Consider the following 6,202-nt stretch of genomic DNA (forward strand, 5'->3'; position numbering starts at 1 on the left):
ACTCTGGAGACTTCGCTGAACACAAATATGAGTGTTTTAAAAAGTAAAACTTATCACGACAATAAAACCAGTAAAAGTGCAGTTTTTGTTTAAAAAACAAATGCAAAAAACAAATTTGCTAACTTTGGCCAGCGTTTGTGACTAAGTGGCTACTACAAAAGACTGGAAATACCCCATTTTGAATACCCTGGGTTGTCTACATTTAAAAATGGTATGCCATGATGAGGTTCGTTCACATTCCTGGGCTACCATATGGTCTCAAAAGGCAACATCGACCCAGCAAACTGAATTGGGCAAGCCCTATATTGACCCCGTAACTTTCCAAAACACCATAAACCCTGTACATGGGGGGTATTGTTTTACTCGGGAGGCTTCGCTTAACACAAATATGAGTGTTTATAACGATAAAACATATGACGGCGTGCAGTTTTTGTGTAAAAAAATAAAACAAAACAAATATAAACGCAAATTTTGGCCAGGGTTTTTGACTAAGTGGCTACTAAGAAAAGACTGGACATACCCCATTTTGAATACCATCGGTTGTCTCTTTACAAATGGTATGCCATGATGGGGTTAATTTTAATTCCTGGGCTGCTTTATGGGCTCAAAGGCAACATAGGCCCAGCAAACCAATCTGGCAAATTTCAATGTGCAAACATGGAAAAGGGGAAAGCCCTACATTTGACCCCTGTAAGTTTGCAAAAAAAACATAAAACCTGTACATCAGGGGCACTGTTGTACTCAGGAGATGTTGCTGAACACATATTGGGGTGTTCTTTGTAAGCCAAACACAACAGGAACTGAGAATCCATGCCTAAAGTACAATGTGAGAGAGAAATAACACAAACAAAATGACTACCCAAAAAGTTGACAAAGACTGGTGGTAGAATTAGTGCATGGAAAGTGTTAAAATACCACCATTTAAAATACTCTAGGGTGTCTACTTTTCAAAAATATATGGTTTGATGGGGGTAAATTACATTGGCTGGCTTCAAAAATGTCCCAAATAGGACATGGGTGCATGATGACCAGCTGTGAAAATTTCAAGTTGGAAAACTGGAATGCCCACCCTCCAAATACGATCTTTTAGCCCCCAGAGAACCTGACACACCTATACATGGGTGGTATCACTGTACTCAGAAGATGTTGGGGTGTTCTTTAAGTAACCCTTAAAGTTCTCCGTGCATGTATTCTTATATTGCTATGTGTGTAAAAAAAATCACCATTTAAAATTTGTTTTTTTAAATCTTTATTTGGCATAGATTGGTGGTAAAATGGTTGCATGAAAAGAGTCAAAATACCCCAAGTTTTAGGTTGTCTTCTTTTAAAAATGAATACATGTGAAGGGATTTTTCAGGAATTCCTGACAAATATCAGTGTTACAATGTAACTTGTTAATTTGGAGAAAAAATGGTTTGGAAATAGCAAAGTGCTGCTTGTACTTATTGCCCTATAACTTTCTAAACTCAGGACAAAATTTAGAAACTATTTAGCACGTGTGTTTTTTGGCAGTTGTGGATGAGTAACAGATTTTAGGGGTCAAAGTTAGAAAAGGTGTGTTTTTTGAAATTTTTTCATCATATTTTATAATTATGTTTATAGTAAATTGTATATGATATGATTAAAATAATGGTATCTTTAAAAAGACCATTTAATGGCGAGAAAAATGGTATATAATATGTGTGGGTACAGTAAATGAGCAAGAGAAAAATTACAGCTAAACACAAACACAGCAGAAATGTAAAAACGGCCCTTGTCCCAAACGGTAAGAAAATTGAAAAGCGGTCTGGTCACTAAGGGGTTAACACTATTAGAACCCAAAAAAAAGCAAGCCTGGTAGAACAGGTCTGTAATTTGATTTGAATATATAGAGCCTCTGCTCCACACTCCTGTTCTGTTGCGTCATATTTTAGGGGACATCTTTGTATGGTTCACTGGTAGCTAGGAAAAGCAATGAGAGGGTAAGCGATTCTAAAATTATGTGGAGATGGATTAAAAGAAAGGAGAATAACATAGAAAAGAAGTGCAAAAGGAGGAAGAAAAAAAATCTAGTTAAAACAATATTGCAAAAATTTAATGGGAATAGAGACTTTTTTTTATATTTCTCTACCTTTAGCTTAGAGATGGAAGGCTTTTCTGCCTCTGCTATGTTTTTAATTTAACACATTTTTTTATGCCTGTTATGTTTTTGCAATTCTACAGTATATTTTCTTTTAAATGAATAGCAACCCCCCCAAAAATGTATGAATGGAAAACCACATAAAAATGACAAATATTATAACCTGGCTGTTTCAGCACCGAGAGTTTACAATAGCCTTTCTGGAATAATTACATGACTGGAATGTTTTTATAAGGATAGGAAACTGGTTCCAAAGGCTCCTATCTATAGCAGGGAAATAGCTGATTCGAGAAGCAATAAATTTGTTTTATTGACCAAATTCTATTCGCAAAACACTATCTCAAAGCTGCAGTAGACACGGCTGAGTTTCCCCCAGTTCTCAAAAGATGGAAGAATGTGAGATGTACAAGATTTATGTCTTGAATTCTGCATATTTTCCAGCGTATTGTTTAGCGTTTTTAACAAATGGGAATACAAGTCAGAAAGCCACTTTACTGCACTGGATATAATGAGTTTCCTGATAGCTGTGTGCAAGGCCATTTTTGATACTTTTAAAATACATGAATTGGCTAATGAATGAGCATTTTGTATCTGTGCATCTTCGAGCTAATCAATAGTAATACATAATGCATAGAATTATTTTAACTATTTGTTTTCCTAATGCCAGACTGCAGTAAGATTGCTTAATGCTGAAATGAGCAAATTGATGAAGAGTCAAAATTAAATGGATAATATAGCATTAGGAATACAAAACTGACTTTCTAACACTATCGGATGCCCACCCCCACGCTCCATTTGTGTGTAATACAATATAAAATGTTTTCTTACCTTTTCGCCAATTAGATGAAGTTGTTATGGTGAGTATGGTGTTCCATTAAAGCAAGCATGTCAAACTCAAATGCTAACTTGGGCCAAATAAGCCCTACTAAACCCCAGCACCACCCTCTACAAAATCCCTGCATTCCCTCTACTAAACCCCAGCCTCCCTCTGCAAAACCCCAGTGCCACCCATCTACAAGACCCCAGCAACCTCCCCCTCTACTAAACCCCAGATCCTCCCTCTACTAAATTCTGGCCCCCTCTACAAAATTTCGTGCAGCCCCTCTACAACATCCCAGCCCTCCCTCTAGTAAAACCCTGCCCCGGTTTAAAAAAAAAAAGGCTTTTTAATGCAAAACAGCGCTGCACTATGTATCGGTTTCTCCTTTTTCCCCACATGTGTATGCCTGGATAGAGGGAAGAAAATAAAGCTCCACAATTTAAAAAATAATAATAATTTTTTATTTTTTTTATTCTGCTCCTAACCAATTTAAGTCTGTGAGTGCAATATATCCCCAAGTCTTGTTTTGGTTTCAAGATGTATTACAATATTGTGGTACTTTTTGTATTTCTATTGCAGATTATGTTTATGTTGTCAAATAAGACGCAATAGATGAATCTTCTTATAACCTGCATATTGTTAAGGGTAATTTTCCCTCTTTTTTCCCCACTGGTGGAATTTCTTTTTTTTCTTTTTTTTTTTTGTAAATATTTTTATTGGTATTTCTGTAAGCATGTAAACCTTGGGACACGCAGGTCCCTATCAACAGGAAGAGATTACTTTGTTGAGTCTAAGAGGATGTATCAAAGCGTTTTTATACATTGGGACTTGCAGGTCCCCATTCACCAGAATATGACACTTCATACAATCAAAAGTGCAATGCACTTTTACATTGGGACACGCAGGTCCACAGTGACTGGATCAGGATCCTTTGCTTAGCATAGTATGGTGTTTCAAAGCAGGTAGACATCGGGACGCAAATGTCCCTATTGTTCGGAATAGCAACCGTTTCTTCATTGAACAGTGTGGCATAACTGGTGTACCGTGGGACACGCAGGTCCCTAACAATAGGATTATGATTCATTATCCTGTTAAGGAGGGTATTTTAGAGCGATTATACAATGGGCTTCAGGGTTCCCCATTACCCAAAGGGGCAGGCCGAGAGAGCACTAACTGGTGCTATGCCCATTGTGAATATCATAATATGCATTGGAAAATGTTATTCATGTCTCATGTATGTGTGAAGCATTTGGCTCATACCACTGCCAACCTTTAGGTGCTCCGAACCCGTGATCTGTGCAGCCGGTAGGACGCCCTCCAGGGAAACAGACCTCGGTCCTGTCATAACAGGTTGGATCTGCCCCCTTCAGTGCGTTCACTAGCTACCAGAGCCTGTTCAGCAGGCGCTGCCCATGGGAAGTAACCGTGAAATCCCAGTGGCAGAGGTCCTGGTAAAGCGGGGGATAGAAAGGGGGGTATAGAAGAAAGGGAAAGTGGGGGTTAGGAAAATGGAGAGGAGGGGTCAGATCAGTCTTCCATTGTCAATTATGTCTGTTTGGTCCTAAGCCTGTGAGCGAAGTCTTCCTTGGCTGTGGTCACTAACCAGTGTGTATATATCCCTAGATAGGTCTCGGATTTCCCCGCAGCAGTCATGTGTAATTCCTACACCGCCCTAAACTTCTCCATCTGGGAGAACCAAATGCCTAGGGAAGGGGTGGTTGGTTGCCTCCAAAATTGGAGAATGATTTGTTTAGCAATGCTCAGGATCCTGATTGTGATTGATCAGGTTCAGTATTGTCTCCCATTTGCTCATAAATTTAGGGTGTTCAGCGCGGGTTCAGAGTTGTAGCATGGAGTATAGGAGAGATACCCCATGATGCAAGGGGTCCGAAGCCATACAGATGTTTTCAAAAAAGTTTGGGTCTCGTACACGAGCTCGCCCTCTCGGAAGAGTGTTCATAATTAAGGAGTAGAGAGAAGGTCCAGCACTCCTGCACCACCTGAAATAAGCAGAGTAACCCCAGGGTGTACATAGACATAGAAACTGGATAAGCCCCCTAAAGAGTGTAGTGCAGACAGAAGAAGAGGAGAAGTAATCCCCCTTTCGAGTTAGGAATGCAGACGTAGTACCTGCTTAGTGTCCCCAGGGGTCTGCTTCAGTACAGGGAGGCAACAGGGGATCCCCCCATCTCCAGCGTTGAATGAGTAGCAGGACAAGGGGGTTACGTGGGGGGGACCGGAATGAAAGGGGTCACCCACTCAATGCAGAGTGTTCTCACAGGGTCCATCACATACTGCATTAGCAACTCTAGTCAGGTTACTTCTCCATGAGTCTCAGCAATGAGTGGGTTGTAATCTGGGGGGTCAGCTGCAGGTCCCTGGATCCCTGCAGGCAAGAAGAGAGACTTCCCAGGGTGGTGTCGTCCATGCATAGCAGGGGGCCCTTTAAGAGGCACCCATGGGTTGGGCTGCCTGACTTCATGACTGCCGTATCCGAGGTGGTTTTGGCACCATTGCGGTGGCATCCGGAGCAGGTAAGTAAAATGTCAGAGGATCCAGCCATGTAAGGGAGACCGCGGGGAGTTGTAATTCATCCAGGAGAGTCGCCATGTCCCTGGCATCCTTCACCAAAAAGGAGCCCCTCTGGGTAATTGCCAGCGGTAGCAGATTTTATTAGATTGTAAAATGCTGGTCAGGGTGCATAAAGCTCGCCTGTATGCCAAGGTGGCAGGATACAAGTCCGGGAACAATTGAATGTCAGCACCCTCATGTGTAACCCGTGGGGATTCCCAGGCCTTTCACAAAATGTCCTCCTTTAATTGGGAGTTGGCCATGCAACATATGGCATCTTACGGTGGGCCTTCAGGAGGGCCCCTGGGCTGGAACGCTCTGTAGGCCTGAACAAATTCCATAGGGCTATCAGGTGGCCTACCGAGTAGTCCATTGAACACTGCCATCAGAGTGTCTTTAACGGGTTTGGCCTGGTCCAGCTCCTCTGGTAGGCCTCTGACCCGTATGTTCTGTTGCCTGCCCCTGTTGTCAAGATCCTCAACGTGGTGGGCCATTTGGGTCCTCTGTAGCCACAGGGCCTCAGTGTTTGCAGCTTGTGCACTGATAAAATGGTCACAGTCCGCCTCCACTTGGGAGACTCGTTTGGTTGAGGCCTTCTATATGTATATCATGCAGCTCCGTCATGATAGACTTGCGTGGGTCTGTATTAGCTTCCCAGACGTCAGCTTTCGTGGGTACGTTTTTCAGCAGCA

Source organism: Pelobates fuscus, chromosome 3, assembly GCF_036172605.1.
Source record: "Pelobates fuscus isolate aPelFus1 chromosome 3, aPelFus1.pri, whole genome shotgun sequence".
NCBI classification, from domain to species: domain Eukaryota; kingdom Metazoa; phylum Chordata; class Amphibia; order Anura; family Pelobatidae; genus Pelobates; species Pelobates fuscus.